The sequence below is a fragment of the Macaca mulatta genome, chromosome Y (assembly GCF_049350105.2).
Source record: "Macaca mulatta isolate MMU2019108-1 chromosome Y, T2T-MMU8v2.0, whole genome shotgun sequence".
Taxonomy (NCBI): domain Eukaryota; kingdom Metazoa; phylum Chordata; class Mammalia; order Primates; family Cercopithecidae; genus Macaca; species Macaca mulatta.
In genome coordinates this window covers 10,004,122-10,030,997 of record NC_133427.1, presented here as the reverse complement: position 1 = coordinate 10,030,997, position 26,876 = coordinate 10,004,122, and the positions used below count along the sequence as shown (strand labels likewise).

Genomic DNA, 26,876 nt, shown 5'->3' with positions numbered 1-26,876 from the left:
TTTCTTTTCATTAAGGGAGAATCTACAACCCTTCAGAGCTTGCAGTTTCCATTCCACAAGAGGACTTCTCAGCTTACCCCCATATCCTAGCCTCCCTATAGCTCCCCTTCCTATTAATGATAATCCTCCTCTAATCTCTCCTGCCCAGAAAGAAATAAACAAAGAAATCTCCAAAGGACCACAAAAACCTTCAGGCTATTGGTTATGTCCCCTTCAAGCTGTGGGGTGGGGGGGAGGAATTTGCCCTAACCCGGGTACATGTCCCCTTCTCCCTCTCTGATTTAAACCAGATCAAGGCAGACCTGGGCAAGTTTTCAGATGATCCTGATAAGTACATAGGGCAAACCTTCAACCTTGCTTGGAGAGATGTCATGCTACTGTTAGATCAAACACTGCCCTTTAATGAAAAGAAGGTGGCTTTGGCTGCAGCCTGAGAGTTTGGAGATACTTGATACCTTAGTCAAGTAAATGATAGAATGACAGCTGAAGAAAGGGACAAATTCCCTACCAGTCAGCAAGCCATCCCCAGTTTGGATCTCCACTGGGATCTTGACCCAGATCATGGGGACTGGAATCATAAACATCTGTTGACCTGTGTTCTAGAAGGACTAAAGAGCATTAGGGAAAATGTCCATGAATTATTCAGTGATGTCCACCATAACTGAGGGATAGGAAGAAAGTTCTTCTGCCTTCCTCGAGTGGCTACATGGGAGGCCTTAAGAAAATATACTCCCCTGTCACTCGAATCACTTGAGGGTTAACTGATTCTAAAAGATAAATTTATTACCCAGTCAGCCCTAGATATCAGGAGAAAGATCCAGAAGCAAGCCCTGGACCCTGAACAAAATTTGGAGACATTATTAAACCGGGCAACCTCAGTGTTCTATAATAGGGACCAAGAGGAACAGACCCAAAAGGAAAAGCGAGATCAGAAAAAGGCCGCAGCCTTAGCCATGGCCCTCAGGCAAACAAACCTTGGTGGTTCAGAGAGGACAGAAAATGGAGCAGGCCTATCACCCAGTAAGCTTTGTGATCAGTGTGGTTTACTAGGACACTTTAAAAAAGATTGTCCAATGAGAAACAAGCTGACCACTCATCCATGTCCACTATGCCAAGGCAGTCACTGGAAGGTGCACTGCCCCAGAGGATGAGGGTTCTGTGGGTCAGTAGCCCCCAACCAGATGATCCAACAACAGGACTGAAGGTGCCTGGGGCAAGCACCAGCTCATGTCATCACCCTCATTGTGCTCTGAATACACTTAACCATTGAGGGCCAGGAAATTGACTTCCTCCTGGATGCTGGCATAGCCTTCTCAGTGTTAATCTCCTGTCCTGACGACTGTCCTCAAGGTCCATTACCATCTGAGGAATCCTAGGACAGCCTGTAACCAGGTATTTCTCCCACCTCCTCAGTTGTAATTGGGAGACTTTACTCTTTTAACATGCCTTTCTTGTTATGCCTGAAAGTTCCACACCCTTATTAGGGAGGGATATATTAACCAAGACTGGAGCCATTATCTACGTGAATATGGGGAACAAGTTACCCATTTGGTGTCCCCTACTTGAGAAGGGAATCAACCCTGAAGTCTGGGCATTGGAAGGACAATGTGGAAGGGCAAAAAATGCCCGCCCAGTCCAAATCAGTTTAAAAGATCCCACCATGTTTCCTTACCAAAGGCAATATCCCTTAAGGCCTGAAGCTCATAAAGGATTACAGGATATTGTTAAACTTTAAAAGCTCGAGGCTTAGTAAGGAAATGCAGCATTCCTTGGAACACCCCAATTTTAGGAGTACAAAAATCTCAGTGGAGACTAGTGCAAGATCTTAGACTCATCAATGAGGCAGTAATTCCTCTGTATCCAGTTGTACCCAACCCCTACACCTTGCTGTCACAAATACCAGAGGAAGCAGAATTGTTCACTGTTCTGGACCTCAAGGATGCCCTCTTCTGTATTCCCCTGCACTCTGACTCCATGTTTCTCTTTGCCTTTGAGGATCCCACAGACCACACGTCCCAACTTATGTGGACCATCTTGCTCCAAGGGTTTAGGGATAGTCCTCACCTGTTTAGTCAGGCACTGACCCAAGATCTAGGTCACTTCTCAAGTCCAGGCACTCTGATCCTTCTGTATGTGGATGATTTACTTTTGGCTACCAGTTAGGAAGCCTCATGCCAGCAGGGTACTCTAGATCTCTTGAACTTTCTAGCTAATCAAGGCTACAAGCTGTCTAGGTTGAAGGCCCAGCTTCGCCTACAGATGGTCAGATATCTAGGCCTAATCTTAGCCAGGAGGACTAGGGACCGCAGCAAGGAGTGAATACCGTCTATACTGGCTTATCCTCACCCTAAGACATTAAAACAATTGTGGGGAGTTCCTTGAAATTACCGGCTTTTCCTGACTATGACTATGGATACAGCGAGATAGCCAGGCCCCTCTATACTCTAATCAAGGAAACCCAGAGGGCAAATATTCATCTAGTGGAATGGGAACCAAAGACAGAAACAGCCTTCAAAACATTAAAGCAGGCCCTAGTACAAGTTCTAGCTTTAAGCCTTCCCACAGGACAAAACTTCTCTCTGTATGTCACAGGGAGAGCATGTATAGCTCTTGGAGTCCTTACTCAGACTCGTAGGACAACCCCACAACCAGTGGCACATCTAAGTAAGGAAATTGATGTAGTAGCAAAAGGTTGGCCTCATCATTTACAGGTAGTTGTGGTGGTGGCTGTCTTAGTGTCAGAGGCTATCAAGATAATACAAGGAAAGTATCTCAGTGTCTGGACTACTCATGATGTAAATGACTTACTAGGTGCCAAAGGAAGTTTATGGCTATCAGACAACCACCTGCTTAGATACCAGGTGCAACTCCTTGAGGGACCAGTGCTTCAAGTGCATACATGTGTGGCCCTCAACCCTGCCAGTTTTCTCCCAGAGGATGGGGAACCAAATGAGCATGACTGCCAACAAATCCAGACTTATGCCACCTGAGATGATCTGTTAGAAGTCCCCTTAGCTAATCCTGACCTTAACCTATATACTGATGGAAGTTCATTTGTGGAGAACGGGATACAAAGGGCAGGTTATGCCATAGTTAGTGATGTAACCACACTTGAAAGTAAGTCTCTTCCCCCAGGGACCTGTGCCCAGTTAGCAGAACTAGTGGCACTTACCTGAGCCTTAGAACTGGGAAAGGGAAAAAGAATAAATGTGTATAGAGATAGCAAGTATGCTTATGTAATCCTACATGTCCATGCTGCAATATGGAAAGAAAGGCAGTTTCTAACTTCTGGGGGAACTCCCATTAAATACCACAAGGAAATCATGGAGTTATTGCACTCAGTGCAAAAACTCAAGGAGGTGGCAGGCTTACACTGCCAAAATCATCAAAATGGGAAGGAGAGGGGAGAATAGCAGCATAAGTGGCTGGCAGAGGCAGGGAAAGACCAGCAGAAAGGAAAGAGAGAGACAAAGAAGAAGTCCAAGAGAAAGAAAAAGAGATAGAAGTAGTAAAGAAAAAACAGTGCCTACCCAGCCAAGGCATATTCTTCTTATGTGGAATGTCAACTTGTATCTGCCTCCCCACTAAGTGGACAGGCACCTGCACCTTAGTCTTTCTAAGTCCCAACATTAATATTGCCCCAGGAAATCAGACTTTATCAGTACCCCTCAAAGATCAAGTCCATCAGCACAGAGCAATACAACTAATACCCCTACTTATAGGGTTAGGAAACCAGAATAGCTGGGTTATCTACCTCATTATCCTACTACCACACACTCTCAAAATATTTCTCAATTTACAAGAAATAACAAAATCTATTTTTACTCTATGATCCCAAATACACTCTTTAGCAGCAGTGACTCTCCAAAACCGCTGAGGCCTAGATTTCCTCACTGCTGAAAAAGGAGGACACTGTACCTTCTAAGGGGAAGAGTGTTGTTTTTACACTAACTAGTCAGGGATAGTACGAGATGCCAACTGGTGTTTTCAGGAAAAGGCTTCTGAAATCAGACAATACCTTTCAAATTCTTACACTAACCCCTGGAGTTGGGCAACATGGCTTCTCCCCTTTCTACCTCCAGTGGCAGCCATCTTGCTATTACTAGCCTTTGGGCCCTGTATCCTTAACCTTCTTGTCAAATTTGTTTCTGCTAGAATTGAGGCCATCAAGCTACAGATGGTCTTACAAATGGAACCCCAAATGAGCTCAACTAACAACTTTTACTGAGGACCCCAGGACCAACCTGCTGGCACTTTCACTGGCCTAGAGAGCTCCCCTCTGGAAAACACTACAACTTCAGGGGACCTTCATGGCCACTAACCAGCAGGAAGTAGCTAGAGCAGTCATCGGACAAATTCCCAACAGCAGTTGGGGTGTCCTGTTTAGAGGGGGTATTGAGAGGTGACAGTGTGCTAGTACCCCTCACTCTCAGGGCCTCCTTGGCCTCAGTGTCCACTCTGGTGGTGCTTGAGGAGCCCTTAAGCCCACCATGGCACCATGGGAGCCCCTCTCTGGGTTGACAGGCAGGAGCTACCTCCCTCTGCTTGCCAGGAGGTGTGGAGGGAGAGGTGCGGTCGGGATCTGGGGTTGCCCCAGAGCTCTGGGGCCAGTGTGAGTTCCGCAGGCAGGGGTGCGGGCTCAGCGAGCTCGGCACATGGAGTGGCCGGCCAGCGCCACTGGCCCAGGGCAGTGAGGGGCTTAGCCCTGGGGCCAGCAGCTGTGGAAGTTTGGCCAGGTCCCCCTACTCAAATTCTCGCCAGGCCTCAGCTGCCTCCCCACAGGGCAGGGCTTGGGACCTGCAGCCCACCATGTCTGAGCCCCCCACTCCACGGTGGGCTCCCTAAGGGGCATTGGCCCCTGCTCCGTGGCTCCGGGTCCCATCAACCGCCAAGGGCTGAGGAGTACAGGCGCAGCTCAGGACTGACCGGCAGTTCCACCTGCAGCCAGGGTAGAGGATCCACTGGGTGAGGCCAGCTGAGCTCCTGAGTCTGGTGGGGACTTGGGGAAATTTTATGTCTAGCTAAGAGATCGGAAACACACCAATCAGCACTCTGTGTCTAGTTCAAGGTTTGTAAATACAACAATTGGTACTCTGTATCTAGCTAAGCTAGTGGAGAACTTTTATGTCTAGCTAGAGGATTGTAAATGCACCAATCAGCACCCTGTCCAAATGGTCCAGTCAGCTCTCTGTAAAATGGACAAATCAGCAGGATGTGGGTAGGGCCAGATAAGGGAATAAAAGGCTGCGGGAGCCCTTCCACACTGTGGAAGCTTTCTTCTTTCTCTCTTTGCATACATCTTGCTGCTGCTCACTCTTTGGGTCCACGCTGCCTTTGTGAGCTGTAACACTCACCATGAAGGTCTGCAGCTTCACTCCTGAAGCCAACCAGACCATGAACCCACTGGGAAGAATGAGCAACTCCAGACGGCTGCCTTTAAGAGCTGTAACACTCACCGCAAAGGTCTGCACCTTCACTCCTGACAGTGAGACCATGAACCCACCAGAAGGAAGAAGCTCCAGACACATCTGAACATCTGAAGGAGCAAACTCCGGACACACCATCTTTAAGAACTGTAACACTCATGGCCAGGGTCCGTGGCTTCATTCTTGAAGTCAGTGAGACCAAGAACCCACCAATTCTTGGCACAAAAGGGTGATCCATTCATTTAGGAGTTCATATGATCTTGCTAACTCTAAGTCAGGATGAGGCATAAACTGAAACATTCAAACAGCACCACCAGTAAAATGCGTGGTGATTTCATTCTTTGGAGTATCATTTCTGAATGTACATTTTGTGCAATTTCCTTCCTGAAGAACTTATCAAATTTTAGTTAAGGGAGCCAGATGTGGTGGCTCATGCCTCTAGTCCCAGAAGTTTGAGAGGTAGAGGTGGGCATATCGTTTGAATCCAGAGATTCAAGACAAGTCTGGGGAGCATGGCAAAAGTCCGTCTCTACGAAAAATACAAAAAATGTAGCCAGACTTGCTGATGTGTGCCTGTAGTCCCAGCTACTTGAGAGACTGAGGCAGGAGGGTTCCTTGAGCTCAAAAGGCAGAGGTTGCAGTGAGCAGAGATTTCACCATGCACTCCAGCCTGGGGAACTGAGCTGGACCCTGTCTAAATTTTTGTTTGTTTGTTTGCTTGCTTGTTTGTTTAGATAAAGGACTGAGAGATGTTCTATTTCTAAGTAGCATATATTACATGAGGGAAGTTAGGAAGGTATGATAATGCAGTTTAACAGTAATTAGAGGAGTCAATTTTTATGCAGCTAGAATATCTAGTTGAATGAGGTTGAAACTTTGCTTTCCAACAAAGTTAAAGATTCCATCTCAAGGCTGGGATTTTCGTTTACTTTCATTATTTATTTATTATTTATTGAGATGGATTCTCACTTTGTAACCCAGGCTGGAGTGTAGTGGCAAGATATCAGCTCACCAGAACCTCAACCTCCCGTGTTCAAGTGATTCTCCTGCCTCAGTCTTCAGAGTAGCAAGGATTACAGGTGCCCACCACCATACCCGGCTAATTTTTGTATTTTATTAGAGATGTGGTTTCACCATGTTGGCCAGGATAGTCTCAAACTCGACCTCAGGTGAGCTTCCTTGCTAAGAGCAAGAGAAGGAGAGCTGACTCAGAGAGATGACGCTTTTAATTGTAAGTAATGCACCCTTATTTTGGATATTCAGAATAATGAGATTTAAAAGAATTACAAAATATATGTCAAAATATTCTATCGTTTATTGACAAATAGAGTTCTTGTTTATGAAGGTTATATCACCTAGTATTAGAAGGTACAATTGAAGAGGAACTAACACTAGGGTTTTGCTTTTGAACTATTGAACATTAAGATGAAAGGCAGAATGAGATACTATAACCAAGCTTCAGTGAGACCAGACAGAAAATTAGGACAGGCTATTGATACTTGAACAGATCATATGTTTGCAGTTAACTTCAGTCCTTCAGGTCTGATAATTTTGTGTGTTTATGTAAAGTAACTGAATTCTATATTTCCAGGCCTGTAGCTCTTACCAATTCTGTGCTCAGAAAACAAAGCATGGTGGTCTGACTCTACTTGCATTGGATGAAATTACTCCTTGTGTGTTATTCATTTTTTCTAAGTGCTCACAAATGTTCCATCTTTCAGATCTTACCTAGGATTGACAGCAAGCTCACCTGTATATAGTTTGTGCAAGAAGCTTTCTTTTCCACTGGAAATATGCTGTTAATTGACACCCATAGATGGTCTAGGAATCTTAGTTCATTAAAGAATTTGTCTCCATCTTCTCTAAAGTTGTTTTCTCACTTGTATAGGTTTGACTGGTTTGATTTCAACTCTCTGCCTGCCTTACTCTCTTTTTGGCAATAATAAAAATGTAAATTGATCAACAGAATGGGGAAAAAAAAGAAACAACATTTGGGCAGAGAGAGTTCATCACCTCTTTACCTCTATTTTCTCTGCTCCTATTCCCTCTCTATCAGCATATAAACTAGTTTTCACCTCTCCATGGCTTTCTAGATTACCAGCAGAGGGAGCTAATACCTAGAGTCTTTAACTGCTCTTAGACTACTCAGTGTTTTGTAGCACTTCTCAGGTTGACTGGATCTCAGCACCTGTGAACTCGCCTCCCTGGCTTGGGAATTGGTGCTATGGTTGATCTGAAGTCTCACTATGAAGATCATTCTATTCTTAAGTATTTGAAAGCCCATATTTGGGCTTCCATATTTGGAACATCCATCTATCTTTTGCCATCTCTTTTGGTAATTTTTCAATATTTAATCAATAGTTTTTGCTTTTTAGGGTTTTTCATTTTTGTTTGTTTTTGTTTTGTTTTGTTTTGTTTTAAGAGACAGGGTCTTGCTTTGTTGTCCAGGGTGACATCCAACTCTTGGGTTAAAGTGATTCTCCTGCCTCAGCCTTTTGACAAACTGCAATTATAGTTGTGAACAACCACACTTTGCTACATCCGGTATAGTACTAGATGTCAAAAACAACTATTCTACCTTAAATATGTATGGACTAATTAATTAAATCCCACAGTAAGAAACAGCATTATAAAAAACTCAAGTACATAAATACACTTTTGTTGCTTTGTAACTAATAGGATCATTCTTTCATTCCACAATTGATTGTAGCCATTTATCACCTGCAACCATTGTTTAAGTGTTAATTATCTTCTATGGGAAACCACTTACCTCTTGAGACTCTCACACACCCCTTAGCCAGACACCACAGCCCCCTGGTTCTGCTAGTTTCAATACACTGTAACTAGATCAGTTCATAAAATACACTGAGGACTTCTGGCTGTTTCCTTCTGCTTCCCAGTAGTAATAGTCAGGTAGCAGTTTTAGTCTACTAAATTAAAAACACTTGATGTTTTTTCCTAAATTTGTTACATTAGCTATTGAGTTTATTTACTTTTTATACTTTTGCTAATTTCAGGACCCAAATTCTCCAGGAAGAAAAACATAAAAGTGTGAATGAGGCACTTAGGATGGGGGAGCAGAATATAAACTTTCTTGAGAAGACCTATGACCAAAGAGCTTAAGAGTGAACTTCTGAAGTGATTGTTTGGCACTTTTGAAGGAGTGATATGTTTAAATTAAGTTTGTGGAAACATAACAAAAACTGAGGAAGTAGTCTATGATTAACATCCTATGCAAATTTTAGTGTTTGAACAAAAAATACATATTGTCATCAATAGCCAATACTTTCCTACATTTGAGTTAGGGTATTTTAAAAAGATAAGGTGTAGAGAAGTACATGCTCTGCTTTTCTTTCTCTGGGCTTCTTTAATGTTTGTTGAGGTCTGTGATTTGCTTTAATTTTCAGAGTACCTTGTGATTTACTCAGCTTGCACAGTTGATAAGCTGTAAAATTTGAATTATAGTCACTTTTAGTGACCTTTTCCCATACTGCCACAAAGATGGGGATATCTATCAATATATAAATTATATTTAGTGGTCGTAGTATTTGTCAGTGACCATATGCCTTGCATTCCTTCATGATTCTGCAAAGCTAGAATCAAAAGAAGGGAACTAAAATTAAGTATGTGAGGCAAAATGTGATACAGGGAAAGGAGAATAAGGACAACTATGGTTACTTTGGCTTTTCTATACTCTAAGTTTTATGTATCAGTGGATAATAGCTCAGTGCTAGGACATCATGCCCCTATGGTAAGTTTTCAGTGGATGAAAAGCATCTGCCACATAAAGAGTGCCTAGTGAATATTTGTTGTAAATGTGCCATGAGACACAATTCAGGTCCTCTTGGCATTTATTTGGCCTCTTTTTTATTGTCTTACTCATAAGTTGTCGTTGATACTTCATTACATAGTACATATAAGGGTTTCTTAAATTCTATTTTTTAAAAATACAGCAGCTTTTTTATCGATTTTGAAATGATGCATTTTACACACTTCTTTTATGTCAATTCCTATACTAGAACAGCTACATGGAAGTTGCTGTAGTTACTAAATTTTTAGGAATAAATAAATTAAAATATGTGTGTTAATTTTATATTGTGTATTAGCTAATATATAATTATGGAACTAGTGAACTCTTTGTTACCATTGTGACAGCTTCTGCTGTCTGCATGGTGTCTGTCTGGCTTTGTGAATCTTCATATGACTCTGGCAAGTGTTGGACTTTGGAGGCTGTTCACCACAGGAGTGTTTCCTTTTTCTTTTGGAACCAAAAGGGCAGCTTTTAACAGCTGAGACAGAGAAGTGAATCTGTGAAAATGTGCCTTTGGGCATTTCTAATCCAAAAGTAGTTCTCTTGCCACTTGTCTCTCAAGACCGTTCCTACTCCCTGGGCACAAAGTTCTTATGTTGGTTGGGAGTGGGCAGATAGTACAGGTGAATTGGAAGTGATTGTCTAATTATCCTTTGGGATAGAGTCTATTGTGTTCTCTGTAAGTCTAATTTTCTTCTTTGCTCTTTGTGTCAGTTGAGAGCAACTGAAAAGTGATGATTTCAGTAACCTTACAACAATACGATTCCTCATTTTGTATAGTTGAAGCTTATAGGGTAGAGGCAGGGTTTTAGTGAACGCTTTATGTTTGGAAGTCACATCATTGGCTTTAGTACTGAGGGACTTTGAAGTTTACATAATGTCATGTTCAGTGCCCTCAGGTATGCCTGTGCCATAGATAAGCTCCTGCATTGATATCAGTCTTTCCAGAAAGGTAACTGAGGAACTCATATTTAGTCGTTCTGATTCTCAGGTGTCAACTTGAACTAAAGGACGACTACCTCATTAGGAGTAATTGAATGATTGAAGATGAAAGGAAGAATAAAGGTGATGTTTGGGTGAGAAAAGGAGCTGTATTTTTCAGTTCCAATATAGGTTATTAACTTCCCAATTGGGTCCTGTCCTATATTCTAAAAAAGTACAGCTTACACTTCATTGTTCTCACAACATTATAGTTGTTTGTAATTTTAATTATGTAAAATTAACAAAAGATTGTCTTCCCTCTCTTTTGAGAAACCTTAATGTTTAATGTTTTGTGTATTCACAAAGGCCAGTGATTTATCATAGATATTTTATTCTACTTTATTTCAATATATTTTGATAAATCTGTAATCGTCAAGAAGTTGGAAGCAACTTATTGCCCTCTGATATACATTACTTGTAACCATGAGATACCTTATTTTTCAGTATGAAAAATTTTACCTTCTCTATACTCTGTGGACCTAGTTTCTAATTTCTTTTGCTTCCTCCTCTGTTATTTCTTTCTTTCCATTTTTTGTTTTGGAGATGTCTTACTCTTGTCACTCAGGCTGGAGTGTAATGGCATGATCTTGGCTCACTGCACCCTCCGCCTTCTGGTTCAAGTGTTTCTCCTGCCTCAGTCTCCAAAGTAGCTGGGATTACAGGTGCATGCCACCACGCCCAACTAATGTTTGTATTTTCAGTGGAGATGGATTTTCACCATGTTGGCCAGGCTGGTCCCGAAATCCTGACCTCAGGAAACCCTCCCGCCTCGGTCTCCAAAACGCTGGGATTACAAGCATGAGCCATAGCACCCAGCCTCTTTTGATTCCAGTATAGTTTTACTCTTTATAATACTTCTTTTACTTGATATATAACCTCCTGAACTTTTGTATACATTGGCCTGAGATTATTGAAATAGAGTAATTCTTTGATCTTCAGATACTTTACATTTCAATGTATTTCTAGGAAATTTCCTGTAATGGAAGTAAAGCTATCGCTTTCTTCCTGGATCCCAACTGCTGCTGACAGATGCACAGATCCTATTGGCTCTTGGGGCCATTATCAATAGGTAGAAGGCATAGAGAGCACCTCTGTGCATGGTAGAGGAGAGAAACAGGTTTTCAGGTGAATTTGAGGATTTAAAAGAGTTCTTTTACTTGGAGTAGGTCTCCAAGAGTAATAATGTTTCATTAAAATGCACTAAATTACTTTGTTCTGAAATCTGAGAGTCAGGATTGCTCTGAGCTTTCAGATTAGATAGATTTGAGCTCTGAGATTAAATAGAATTAATAGCTCTGAGATTAAATAGAATTAATATCATATTTATTGGGTGAGTACAAAGAAAAGGAACAACACATTAAAACCCTTTTACCAGTTTTTGTTAAATGAAATAGAAAAGATTGATAATGAGTAGGATTTTTTTTTAACCTTCATAGGTCTAGCTCAGGTGGCTCCTGAGGTTAAGGTATTTCAGAAAGAACTGCAGAAGGCAGAAAATGCTATTGTAGCTGAGTATGAAAAGTTTGAAAACCACAGGTAAGCTCTGCAAAAGCAACTGCAAGATGAAGTGAGTATTGCTCTTTGCCAGTTCCAGTATGATACCAGTACATTTTGTCAATAGGTAAGCTTGGCACAAGTCACACCAGTGTAAATTAGATTTACTTTAACATGAAACGTTGCTCCCCCAAATATGCTAAAGGTATTCTTTCCCATCTGAGAAAATTCCCCAGGGATAATATGACTTTTTATTTGTAATAGTAAAAAAATAGAAAAGAAAGCAAACACACCTAAACATAAAATTTTCAGAATGCCTGATTGTACCCACTGTTATCTCTTGATTCTCACCCTGAGGAATGTTGCAAACATTCCCTGTGTCTGCTGTCTGCCTGTTCTAGAATTCTTTGATATGACTGAAAAAGATGTGAAAATTTTGCTTGTGTGTTCTGTTTGTGTGTGTGTGTGTGTGTGTGTGTGTGTGTGTGTTTAAACAGGGACACTGTTGTTACTGGCATGAAGCTTCTCGACAAAATGAGTACAAGCATGATTAGAGAACTATTTTCTTTTTAAGCAAGTTTTGATCATCTGTTTTGCATTGATTTCTTTTCCTGTTAGTCTCTTCAGATTGAGCATTCTGCCCGGCTGAAGGCCCAGACACTATCATACAAAGCTTCTGTAAAGAGCTTAACTGTTCAGGTTGCTGATTTAAAACTGCAACTGAAACCAACTCAGACAAGTTAGGGACATTTTTAATCCATAAATATTTTGTGTGTATAAAACTTCTGATGCTTGTGAAAATATAATAATCATAATTTATTGAATATTAAGTAAATATTGTGTTAGGAGAAAAGCCAGAGAAACATATCCCAACTTAGAAGTAAAATATTCTGTATATTTTGGTAATACCATTTGGATCATCAGCAAAAGTGACTTGCTTCATAGGTGCCTCATGGCTTGGGGGAGCCTCAGGATCCAAATGGGAAAGGCGTGGTGGTGACATAGAAGTCTCCACGTTCAACTTAGGATTTTCTTTTCTGTTTGTTACCCCAATGTTAACATCAATTCAGTAGTTTTACAGATGCCGTGATAGACAGACATATGCATGCACAGGAGGAGCAGAGTGGTTTAGCAAAGAGAACGTTGCCCTCAGAATCAGAGAACTGTTCTTTTGGACCCCAGTTTTGAAGTTAGTTGTTTGATCTTGGGCATGTTACTCTAACTTCCTTGGGCCTCAGTTTCTTCATTTGTAATGAGGATAATAATACCTAAAGAGTCATGATGTAAAAGATGAAATGAAGTGGGTTTCAGTCCAGTGCCCGAGACATAAAAAACACTCAAGAAATGGTTATTGGTATCATTTTATGATTATGTCTTCACTGTGAATGCATCTCTGCCCTTTCCTACTTCTTAAGAAGGATACTGAGGCTTACAAGCCTTATTCTTTAGTTGCTTTAAAGCTCAAAGAAAGTGTGTATGTGTTACAAATTCAACTAATTTCTCATACTCGTTCTGAGTCTTTCTGGTTCCCATTTGCACTCTTTCCTCATCAGCCCTTTCCTCTCTTCTACCACTACTTCGCTTATTTTTATCTCTTTACTTGTTTTTACTTTTTTCTGTTCCTCCTTTCCTTTCAGTTCTGTTTGTGAAACTTCTCACAGCTGAAATCATAGTCTCATGTTAATAAAAATAGTTGAATGAGTGTAGAACCCTTTCACGTGCATGCATTGCTGAGGGCATGCTTCTTTTGGGTAGCATCATAGAGAGGCATTGTAGGAGAGTGGGGCACACACACTGGCTTTGCATTAGGAAAGCCCAGTAGCTCTTGGATGTGCTAACTGTGTGACCCAGCCTCAGTAAGCTTTAGTTATCCATCTGTAAAATGGAAGCAGTGAGAGTTCCTTGGACACAGTGTTGTTGTGGATGAAGGCCCTTACTTCCTTGTCTTAAATCCAAGCTGTATGCTGTGGATTTCAAAGCATATGAAATCCACAGCATGTGAGTTCTAAACAGCCAGCTGTAGTGAAATGCATTAATTATTTTCTAGTCAACTGTATGAATATTCATGTTGGGATAAACAAAGATAATAAAAGGGTTTACATCACTTCAGGCAGGTCAGACTTTTCAACTAAATTAGTTCAAGTCTGGTTAGGTTTGCCACCAAATAAGTTATGAATAAATTTTTGGCTCTCACACCATTTTGGATTTGAAAATTGGATTCTGAAATTATACCATGTTACAAAAGACATATGAAGCTGTAGCTGCTACAATAAGCTCTCAAGAGTTGTTAGTTGTTATTATTACCATGGCTTCAGAAACAGTTTTATGTGTAAGTTTTTCCTTATTATTACTCTCCTCCTCTTTTCAAAAAAAAATATACACAAGTATATTAATTTTCTTCTCTGGCTTGTTCACTCACTTTTCAAATTAGTTTTCTGTACTCTGCAGCCCTATAGAATGAAGTATACTGCAGTTCAAAGCAGTCTCCAATCGATCATTCTGTCAGTGGATTAACAAGTGGCAACATGGTGCCTTGCAATGGTCACATGCATCAAGATTTCTTGAAAAATTATTTTAAACAGGAAAAAGTTCTAGCAGGTGTGGTTGCATCAACGATCTCAAATCATCCAAATGGATGGTTGGAGGGTAGTTCTTCTGATTCTGACCTTGATGTTTTAGCCACAGTAAGGGAAGGCTCAAAGAGCTTGAGCAAGTGGCTGAAAGCTTGGAAAAGGCTTTCAGAAGTTGCCATCGGAGAGTCATTAAAAACTCTGCCAAAAGTCCTCTACCAGCAAAGAGCCCACCATCTCTGCATTTGCAGGAAGCTTTCAAAAACCTTACTTCCAGTTCCCCAGAAAGACATGTTTTTGCAGAGAACAGAGTTTTCTCTGAGCAGCCTCAACTGAAAACACTTAAAGAAGAAAGAAATGGCATCTCGGAAGCACTGGCAGGCAGTGCAGCCTCAAGGTTATGCAGAGGTACTTCCTCCAGATACCTCTCCTCCACTTTGCTTCCAAAAGCGAAAAGAAGCCTTGAAAGTGAAATGTATCTGGAAGGTAAGCACCTGCCCATGATACAGAGTTGTGAGGGTCAGTGGCACAGACCGGCAAAGTCTAATGTTTTCTTGGTACACAGAGGTGTTTAGGGGCTGATAGTTGCCTTTCCTTTGCTGCCTGTTGATTTCATGCATTTTTTTATTGCCACTGCAGTTTAATTTAGGTGCTTAGATGTGTGGATCTTCTGCATCATAATTGGCTATTTGCAAGAATAACAATTTATTTTCACACTAATAGAGTTATTTAGTAGTTGGTATCTTTATGCAATTGGTAATATTGTTGCCTGGTTTCCTTCTGCACCTTAGGTCTGGGCAGATCACAGGTTGCTTCCGTCAGTCTTTGTCCTGACAGAATGCCCTAGCCACCACCCACTGAGTTGAGGCAAAGCCTCTCTATCCCTCTTTTCTCCAGCCCAGAACAGAAGGTGGAGTAAGTACAACTTTCTGATTGATTGGCTACAGCGGAATCAGGTTATTTGCTCTGCCAGCCTTTACTTGCTTTACTCGGATTTTTTATTGTTGTTGTTGCGGGGGAAAATTGTTGCAGACCATGTGGCTGTATAGTGTTTGAAATCGGACTTAAAAATGATGTTTCATCTTTGAGAATCATCTAAATTTTCTGGAGGGAAAAAGATAGCTTTTAGCAAATAAATAGATAGTGCTTATTTGTTAAACTGGAAATATAGACCATGCAATATGGTATTAATAAGCATCTTCATAGTTCTGTGAATAGACTCAATTTATTAAGATAAAACACAAATGTACAAAATCTGTGAAAGCAAATGAATGGAGGTTATTTCTGAAGTTGGAACCATTTCACACATCATTAAAATTCTGTTTAAAAAATATTTTGGCATTGAAATATAAACAGATAAGGTCCTTTCTTTATTTTATTTTATTTTTTTTTTTTTAGGTGATTGGGGCAGAGTCTTACTCTGTCACCCAGGCTGGAGTGTAGTGGCATGATCTTGGCTCATGTCCACCTCGACCTCCCAAGTTCAAGCATTTCTCCTGCCTCAGCCTCCCAAGTAGCTGGGACTTCAGGCTTGTGCCCTACCATGCTAATTTTTATATATTTATTAGAAATGCTATTTCCACTATGTTGACCAGGCTGGTCTCAAAATCCTCAGTTAATCCGCCCACTTCTGCCTCCCAAAGTGCTGAGATTACAGGCATGAGCCACTTTGCCCTGCCTGGATTAGGTTCTCACTTGAGTATCATTGAAATAAATTCAAATGTGGCATTGGGCTCTGGAGTCTGATGTTGAAACTGTAAGGAGTGGATGTTTTTAGGAACTAGGCCAGCGGGTCCACCAGCCTATGGTGTAAGTCATGAGCAGACTCCTACCCATACCAGGACCCCACAGCAGAGAGAACTGACTCCAAAGTTCTGGGATCGAGCCTCAACATCTGCATGTTAATATAGTTCTCTGCCACAAGTGCCAGTCATGGCCCTGGAGTGTTTTTAAGTTTTTCTTTTGAGACTGAATCTGGCCCTTTCAGCCAGGATGGAGTGGAGTGGTGCAATCTCAGCTCCCTGCAGCCTCTGCCTCCTGGGTTCCTATGATTCTCCTGCCGCAGCCTTCTGAGTAGCTGGAACTACAGCCACACACCAACATGCTTGGCTAATTTTTGTATTTTTAGTACAGACAGGGTGTCACCATGTTAGCCAGGATGATTTTGACCTCCTGACCTCATGATCCATCCACCTTGACCTCCCAAAATGCTGGGATTACAGGCGTGAGCCACTGCGCCCAGCCAGTTGTTTCTTTTTAGTTTTTTTGTTTGTTTGTTTGTTTGTTTTGGTACTTGTGACATTCCAAAATGAAGGATAAGACACACACATATGCTGAGTTAGGTTATTGTGTTCACTCAAGATTGTGCTATTGCAACCTCAACTGGTTCATGCTAGTAGTGTCCAGGATTTTTCTTCACAAATGTTTCATGTTTATTGAGAAACGAAACTCTCAAGTATAGCATTCAGAGAAAAACGTTATTCTCCTTTAACAACTCGAGTACCTACTTCACAGCATGAGATAGTACAAGGTGTAACTGGGTAAGCAGTTATTAATTTCTGAAAACAATGCCTCACGGTGATGGTGAGGTAGAGCTATTCTTTATAAAACAAAGAGAAAAAAAAATGTGGAGCCTGTTCTTGAGTAACAAAAGGCTTTTTGCCACTCGTGCTCTTGGGTTTTCCATTATTAAAACTTCACATTCATGAGTTTTATCCTTCCAATCTAGTCTTTACTAGGGAGAAGCTAAACTTCAAGACAAAAGTGAATTTTCAAATATGCACAAGCTAGCTTTTAAGGATAATGAGAAATTTGAATCATCTTTTGAAAATAAGTTCCAATATAAATACCAGTTTGTATAAGTTGAAAATCTAGAAAGCTTAGTTTTGTTGAAACATATCCATTGGTATAAAAAGAAAGGCAGTTACAAATTGGGACATTTTTATTCTGTGGTGCAACTGCAAAGCAAGTACAGCTATATCACCCCATTTTTTTATCTTGAAGATTTTCATGGGTGTGTCTGTTTACTTGTTTTTAACTGTTTGATTGAACTAATAAATGCATTTGTTAAACTCAGGATAAATAATAAACATAAAAATGCCTGTGGGGTTTTTTGAGACAGGGTCTCACTCATTTGCCCAGGTTCATCTCAAACTTCTGGGCTCAAGTGATCTACCTGCCTCAGACTCTGAAAGCAGTGTGATTAGTGAAATAAGGCACCACAGCTGGCCTAACATACAAATATTTGTTGCATTTCCATACTGTAACAACAAGTGTTCACAAAAAAAGAAAAAGTTTTTATTTATAACAGTATAAAAGAAGTTTAATAAAAATAAATTTAACTGATAATATAAAAAGATACAAAAATTTATACCCTAAATACAATAAGATATTGATGACACAAATTAAAGTAGCCCCAGATCAATAGAAATATCTTTCATTTGAATAATTAATATTATCAAAATTCCATATTATCCAAAGTGGTCTACAGATTCAAAATGTTAGTGGCATTTTTCACAGTAACAGAAAACACAATTGTAAAATTTAAGTGTAACCTTAAATAACTTGAAATAACCTGAGCAATCTTGTAAAAGAACAAAGCTGAGAGCATCATTCATCCTTATTTCAAACTTTATTTAAAGATTATAGTATTGAAAAGCATGTAGTGTGTGCATAAAAACAGATACAAAAACAATGGAACACAGTAGAGACCCCAGAAGCAATCCATGCATACAAGGTCAATGAATCTTTGACAAGGGCATCAAGAATATACAGTGCAGAAAGTAGAGTCTTGTCAATACATAGTGCCAGAAAAACTGGATATCCACAGGCAAAAGAATATAATTAGATTATTCTCTTTTATCATACCCCCAAATTAGCTCAAAATAAAAGACTTAAATCTAAGTCACAAAGCCTTAAAACTCCTGAAGAAAACGTATTTGAAAATCTTGTTGATATTAGTCTTGGCAACAGCTTTTTAGATATGACACCAAAAGCACAGCATCAAAAGAAAATATAAACAAGTGGGACTGCATAAAAATAAACAGCTCCTGCTCAGGAAAGGAAAAAAAAAATTATTTAAACCCTACCAGATAGAAAAATATTTGCAAATCATGTATTATAAGTTAATGTCCAAACTGTATAATAAACTTTTGCAATTCAAAGCAAAACAATAATGATGATAACCCATTAAAAAATAGGCAAAGGATTATCCTGTTCCACACACACAAAAGACATGCATACAAGGGAAATCCTGTATGCTGTCAGTGAGGTATAAATTGATAAAATTATCATAAAAACCAGTGAAAAAACGAAAATAGATGTATCAGATAATCCAGTAATACCACTTCTAGGCATACTACTACCAAAAGAAATAATATTTGTACCTTGAAGAAGTATCTTCAGTCACCATGTTCATTGCAGTATTGTTTACAATAGACAAAAAATGGGTTTTTTTATGCAAACACAGACACACACACATACACAGAAGAATACTATTCAGCCATAAGAGAGAAGGAAATTTAGTCGTTTACAACATGGATAGACCTGGAGGACATTATGCTGAATGAAATAAGCCAAACACAGAAAGACAAAGAATCCACATGTTCTCAATTATAGGGGGAATCTAAAAATGTAAACTCATAGAAGCAGGGAATGGAAGGGTGGTTGTTAGTGCCCAAGGGTGGGAATATGAGGAGATGTTTTCAAAAAGTACAAATATAGTCATAAACTGAGCAAGTCTAAGAAAGCTAATGTACATTACCATTAGATCATGAAATAGCATTGTTTATAGTTAGTGATACTATAAAGTATGCTTAAAATTTACCACAACAGTAGACCTTAAGTGTTCCTATTACAAAAGAGGGTTATCTATGTGAGGTAAGAGATGTGTTCATCAACTTGACTATGTTTTATATCACAATGTATATGCATATCAAATTTTTGTATTGTACATATTAAATATATATATATAATTTTTATTTATCAAAAAAATCCATGTGACACAAACACAATCATATAGTTAGTCTTCACTTGATGTTCAAAATAGGTCCTTGAAAACTGCCTTTTTAAATGAAACGATGTTGCTATATGCCATTGGATATCTTTTGTTTTTATCAATTAAACTGTGGTAAAGTTTGTTTCCTTAAGCAATATGTTGCTTCACTTGCAAGTTAAAGCTTCCAAGAACCTATCAATTGACTATACAAGTTGATGTGTTCATCAACTTGACTATATTTTATTTCACAATGTAGACGCCTATCAAATTATTGTTACAGCTTCCTAGAACCTGTCAACTGACTATACACATAAACAATATATGTAGGTGTGTGTATATGTATCACCTTACACATTTTTATATTCAGCTATATCTCGATGACACAATCCCAGCAGGCTTCTTACTAAATAAAAAAAAAAGATTATATCATAATAGTTGTTAAACAATAAAATAATAATGGCTTAATATATGCTGAGCAATGTTCTAAGCTCATTAATGATATAAGGCATTTTAAAAATCTAAAATGTGAGTGGATACTTTCAACCAGTTGTGTGCAACCAGGCTTTTGAATGATACAACTGTTTTGCTTATCTGTGGTGACAAATCTGTGCACGAACCTTTTTTTTTTTAAGCTTATCAGTTATCATGAGTGTTAGTGTATTTTATATGTGGCCCTTGTCTGCCGGGGAAGCCAAAAGGTTGGACACCCGTTCTTCAAACTTTAATTTGAAAATATGCACATATAGGCCGGGCGCGGTGGCTCACGCCTGTAATCCCAGCACTTTGGGAGGCCGAGGCAGGCGGATCACAAGGTCAGGAGATCGAGACCACGGTGAAACCCCGTCTCTACTAAAAATACAAAAAAAAAAAAATTAGCCGGGCGCGGTTGTGGGCGCCTGTAGTCCCAGCTACTCGGGAGGCTGAGGCAGGAGAATGGCGTGAACCCGGGAGGCGGAGCTTGCAGTGAGCCGAGATCGCTCCACTGCACTCCAGCCTGGGCGACAGAGCGAGACTCCGTCTCAAAAAACAAAAAAAAAAAAGAAAAAAAGAAAATATGCACATATAAAGTTTAAATTACAAATCTCAGTTTATACTAAAACAGTAACATGAAGTAAAATAACATTACTTTTTTTCATATTTAGAAAAATGCTTGTTTTTCTGATGAAATTGCTGAGTAAGAATGTTTGTGGAATCCCATTTACAACCTCTAAAGGATTCAAAATTATTAAGGAGAACGATGCAATGTCTGTCCCTGGAGCTCCTGGGATTTCTGAACCCAAATCCCAAAATATCCACCACCTATCTTCCACATTTTAGATATCATGCAAAAAGAATATCTGAAAAAGCTAATTTAACATAGAGCTCCTGAAAAATACAAACATTCCTGTGTCTCCAAAAGCAATGGAAAGCAGTCAGATTGTACAGCAATCTGTACATTCTGTACAGATTGTGACAAAGTGACAAAGTGGTCATTGGCTCTCACTGTAAACTTGAAGGGAGATCTACTAAAGAAAATAATTCTTAGAGGCTTTAAAAGCATGAGACAGAAGATGTCCCTTTCTCTGAATCTGAAAAAAAAAAAAAAAAAATGCAACCTTTTCATTGGAGCAAATCTTCCTAAACTACATGTTAAGTCTGGCTTACTTGTTTACCTTTGGTCCGCTTGCCTGCGTCATCTCCTTCTTTCACTGTCACCTGCTTGAGGGTTTTGGATACTGTCTCATGAATCTTCACATTGTAGGGCTCTTTTCTTTGCTCCAGACAGTGACCAGGTCTGGTTAGAGATAGCACACCCAGGGAGACAAGGCTTCTGTAGTTCTCCAACATCACATCTCTACATAAATTCTGCTGGGAAGGGTCCAGGCATTTCCACTTTTCTGGAGAGAATACTATGGTCACATCCCTGAATGTTAAGTGTTCCTCTCACTAAAGTATCTGGAAGCCCTCATGCTTGACCCTGACCTCACCACCGTAGAATCATGCGAGAAATTTAATTTAAAACACAAGGATGTTTCTCCCCAGAACAATAGACAGAATCATTTCTTGGCTTCAGGGGTGTCCTGGAGTCTTAGATATATAAATTGTTCAATGCCAGCAGGTCACAGACCTGTGACAGAATCACCTAGGCCTCCCGGAGTGGCGGGCACAGGGCAGTGAAACCTTAACTCTCTAGAGTTGTCTGTTTACTTTTTAAAAATTTGGATATGACCAACAATTTCAAAGTTAGAGCTAAGCTCATAAAGGAATTTTTAACTTATGAAATTTAAAGTAAGTAATTTTAAAAAATTTGTTTCTTCCTTTATATGGAATACAAGGACGTTATTTTTCTGTAAATTTACTGATTCTGTTCATTGCCTCAAATTTAGAAAACCTCATTTTTATTAAAAGAGTGGAGATAAAAGAATATTAAGAGTCCAGAAACTAGTGTCCTGGCTATGGCACTGGCTTAGATTGTCTCACTTTGCAGCCTCTTTGTAAATGTAAAAATAAGCATGTAGAGCCTTTCATCTCTAAGGTTCTTTCTAGCTTGAGAAATCTTTACATTTGTATATAACCTATTGGTTATTTTTGTAAACATCGTCTTCAAATCTGGAAGTGTAATATTTTGAACAGTTAATTGAGAGGGCTTAATACATTTTGTGAATATTTGTTAAAGTCCTGATGTTAAATCTTTGATATTTCAATACAATTCAAATGATTATCAACAAGCCAGTTGAATTCTTCACTCTAACTGGGTTGTTGATGTTCCTGTTGGGAAATCCAGTTTTGTAAACAAAGTTAATTCTTTCAAATACAATAACACTCTGACAGCAAATACATTGGAACATCATTATCTTGGGAACTTCACAGAATCCTGTTAGAAAAGGGCACACCCAGTTACTTTGGCTGCAGTTCTAGTCAGTTGCCCCCACATGGCCCTCCTCTGTCTTGCTGTTATTGTTAAGGAAGGAGTCATAGAAAAATCGTCTGTGCCTCATGCAGATGCAGGGAATGTGCCAAGGCAGCTTGAAATGAACGAGCTCTTGCCTGCTGGAGACGTGCCTCATGTGGACGCTGCTTCAGCTGCTATGCCCATCTCATATCATCACTCAAGTAAGTTCTTTATTTTAACTAATAGTCAGCAGGGTTGTCTACTGAATACCAGTCTGTGTACTCTGTGAATTATTTCATGTATTGCTGAAGGTCTTTTTGTAGGTGTAAATTAGTCAAAGTCTTGGCTTACAGTATTGTAGTGTTATCATGTTGTTAATGACATTTCTGAAGTAATTCCCGTGTGATCATGTAAAGACAGTGCTGAGAAAAGGACACATTGCAAGGAAATACTTATCATTTTTAGTAGGGATGGAGTTTCACCATGTTAGCCAGGATAGTCTCAATCTCCTGACCTCATAATCCACCTGCCGCAGCCTCCCAAAGTGCTGGGATTACAGGCATGAGCCACCGCGCGCGGCCCAAAAACTGTTTTCATTTACTCCTCAGTGTCTGGCATAGTAGTTGGACTTTACCTATTTAATGCTCAAATCTGAAAGGAATTTTCCCAAGTAAAGCCACCTCTTAGTCCCTCCTAAACAGTGGAAAAAAGTCATCCCCAAATCAGCTCCAAAATCTCTTCTTAGCAGTTTCCTGGTTGTAGTCATGGCACTCAGGAATGTGTAGAATTATTGAAAGAGTCAAGGGATTTTGAGAGGTTTTGGTTTTGTGGATTCCAGAGTAAATCTGCTTTGGAAAGCACTCAGTGAGACTTGATCTAGAACCTGTCTCTGCTGAGCACTTTCCTCTGGGCTGAGAATACAACAGTGAACCAAATCAAGCCCTTGTCTTTCTGTGTTTCTAGTTCCTGAGGCCATTACCCAGGACTGCAGCAGGGAGGGGCTGCAGCTGAGGAGTAGGGGTCATGGTCACAGGAGGGAGTTTCTGACAGGCAGTCATTTGTCACAGGCCTGCGCAAGGGAATACAAATAACATGAAAGGATAAGGAAAATCAACTGACTATGTAGGTATTCTGCCTTTGGGATGAAATGTAGATTACAATCCGGGCTTTAAAAATTGTTAAGCAGCATAGTGAGTAGCATTGTTGTTATTGAGAAATTTTTATATTCGTCAACTCACCTCTTCATCTGGGCACAACAGGAATTGAAAAAGGCTGAAATTTGGTATCTCTAACGTGAGATGCCCAGTGGACATACTTCCTTTTTTTTCCCATTGTGTCCAAAGACATTTCTGAATATCACCATGCAGGTACAAAATATACAACACAGCAGAGAAGTAGATTGCTCTTCCTCTTTACTTTTTAATAAAGAGGTACTTAAACAACATTCCTATTTTGAGATTAGTATTCCATATTAAAAAGCAATCTCATTTAGGAGTAACATTTTTTTCTTCTTGTAGCTAGGGAGGAAGTTACATTTCTGCCTGTGGAAATGATCAACGGTCTCCTCTGGTATTTTAATCAGTGACAAGGATTGAGAAGAAATGGCAGTTGGACAGACAGAAAAACCTGTGTTGCTCCTTTCCTGTTCATAAAACTAACTCAGTCCCTGCTGATGACTTTACAAGTCACAGCAAAAGAGTCAGAGTCCTATGATGAACCTATGAATTTTTCTGCTTATTAGCATTGCTTGCGTTTAAAAAAAAAATAGGTTATGAGTCAGAACCAGCAGAGAAAGCTCAGCATAATTGTCTCTTGGATTGAGGTCTAATTAAACCCTTGAGAAGTAGGAACCTGTGCCAAGATGCAGGGGGCACAGACAATTTACTAAAATATGGACTTTCCCTGGAAGGAATAGAAGTGGAAGAAACAAGCATGTATAGGTTTTCACAAACCAGGTACATGATATTGTGGAAGTAAGTTGCTGGAGTGGTTACTTCTCATTTCAGGAATAAGGAGGAACTGCCATTTCTGTTGGATCTCCAATAGCATATCAGGCTTTGTGAGAAAATGGAAGTGCCACAGGCTGAGGAGGCAGTGAAGGCAAATGCCCAGCAAGGAAGATACAGTCATGGCCAGGCTGCAGTGAGTGGGTTGGTACAGATGAAATATTTCTACTACAAAGTTGGTGCTGGTCTAGGAAATCAATCTGGAAAAAAAAGGTACATTATCAGAGACCAGACTACCATGGCATTGGACTATACCAGAGCAGATATACTATACAGAAGATCCACATCTTCCCCTCAGGAAATACCTGGTGCAGATGAGCACAGGTTGCTGGAAGGCAGAGACTGACTTCAGGGAAAGCCTTGACTGGGCTGCTTCAGTATTCCAGGGAGACAGTGAGGAAGGTTCTTGTAGCTGCAGAAGAGGGAGTGCAAACATGCCAGCACTGGTTGGCTGGGTGAATGGAGGATAGAAAGGGCATGATCAAAACCCGGGAGGCGGAGCTTACAGTGAGCTGAGATCCGGCCACTGCACTCCAGCCTGGGCGACAGAGCGAGACTCCGTCTCAAAAAAAAAAAAAAAAAAAAAAGAAAGGGCATGATCAAAGGACCGGGACAGTCATGCCTGGGACAAAGCTGGTGCTGAGTGATTTCCACATGAATATGGCAGGAGAGTATTAGAAGTGTGGACGCAAGTCTAGGGAGAGAGACCAGGAGTAGAGGAAAACATATGGAATGGATCCACATCTAAGTAATCCCTAAAAGCCAAAGAAGGGCTGCTATCTGTTTGGATGAAGTAGGTAGTGAACAGTGAGATGGCTGGAATGGCTGGGGGAGGGCAGTGGTGTGATTTCTGCCCTGTTTTTTTGGCATAGGAGAGACTTGAGCATCTTTATGAGAGTAAGAGTTATAAAACTGCTGTGTACAGATATAGGGATCAATGGCTCAGTCAGGGTCCTAAAGACAGGGGAGGGATTATAATCAAAGGCAGAGGCAGAAATGCAGTCTTTGTTTTGGGAAATAGGGAAAGATCTGTGAAGAAGATGAAAACATGTGACATGGAGGGAAGACATGCCAGTTGGAGTCAGCCATGATGAGGGTGACTTATATTCATCCCTGTCAAGAAAATTGGGATGCAGTGGCTAGGAGTACAGTTGGGGGCTTGAAGTCAATGAAAAGAGAACAGTGACTTGAATCAGGTCACAGAGTCTGATACTAGAAGCATCTCTGTTTTCTGTCCTATTAGGCGTAGATCAGAAACAAATTGAAGAACAGAAGGAAGAAGAAAAAATATAGAAACAGCAAGTGGAAGAACAAAGGCAGAGAGAAGATAGAAGGCAAAGTAACTTACAAGAAGCTTTAGAAAGGGAATGAATAGAACTAGAAAAACTGGATCAAGAAAGGGTAACAAATATGACTGGATTTTCTCCAGTAGTTGGTCTGTTGTACACGTTTAGTAAGTACATTGAGCTCAGAGAGGGGAGTCAATTAGTGTCCAAAGTCAGAGGAGTGGCAGGTGCCCTAAAAGGCATCCAGTCCTCTCCTCATCATACAAGCAGCGAGAAAGGCTGCCTAGAATGTGCAGCTTAGGGGTTTGATAATAAAGAATCATTTTTGAAGGTAAATTTTGTCCATTCTCATCTGATCCTTAAAACAAGGCTGTAAGAAAGGTAGACTAGGGGCTGCTCTGGCATGGTGGGAACTGGGGTGCAGCTGCCATGTGCTGGCTAGCAAGCCCCAGTGGTCTTTAAATTCTCTCCTTACTTAAATTCTCCCTAAGAGTACTCCCGGGCTGCATACTCTTACCTGCCGTGGTGCAGCAAGTGTCCCACTGCTCTGCACTTCCAAGGACTCTTGTCATCTGCTTAGGCAGGAAATGTTGTTGCTCGATTACAACCTGGAAGTGGATGGTCTGAAGCATTTGCTGGGGACAGGGGCATCAGTAAACACAACCATGGATCCCTGTGAGCAGTCACCTGTCCACTTAACTGCTGGAGGCAGCCTTGTTGATTTCTTCTCTGGCAGCTGCAATTGGGCCCTGACCTCAATGAGCAGGATGTTTTAGGAGCAGCTCCACTGCACAAGGCAGCAAAAGTTAGAAGCCTGGAGTGCCTTAGCCTGTTTGTAGTCAGTGATGCCCAAATTGATTTATGTAATAAGAACGGGCAAACAGCTGAAGACCTTGCTTGGTCGTGTGAATTTCCAGACCTTGGCAAGTTTCTTAAAACAATTAAATGTATGCAGACAATAAAATCAAGTGAACACTTGATACGGATGATTGTGATCTTGTGATCAGACAGAAATGAAGTTTTGGAAGTGTAGAAAATATCAGTGGGAATAGGAAGTGTTGATTTCTTTTACGGTCACTAAGTTATTTTATTCAAGAAGAAAACTTGAAGAAAAGCCAATGAGTGGTCTGTGTTATATTATTCTCAAATGAAATGCTTTGAGAAATCCTTGCAAGGAGACTAGCTGAGGCCTCTGAAAATACTGTCGTGTTCTCCTAAGGAACTCTTCTTTATGCGAGAAGCTTTCTATAGAAGCTGGTCGGCCCACTGCTTTTGCAGATGGATTTGCTGTCCCGAATATACTCTAATGACCAAGACCAAAAGTGGACCCCTAATGCCTCTAGGGACTGCAGCTGACCACCTAGTAGTCTTTCAAGGAAATAAAATTGTTACAAGATGTTTTTCCCCTGGTATTTAAAAGTGCAGTGGTTCAGG

At 40.3% G+C, this 26,876-nt stretch overlaps 2 pseudogenes; both read left to right on the top strand.

Annotated features, from left to right (window-relative positions):
* LOC106995389 (centriole and centriolar satellite protein OFD1-like) overlaps positions 1–26,876 on the top strand; it is a 60,866-nt pseudogene that overhangs the window by 32,588 nt on the left and 1,402 nt on the right.
* Positions 26,030–26,504, top strand: LOC106995395 (ankyrin repeat domain-containing protein 37 pseudogene; annotated as a pseudogene).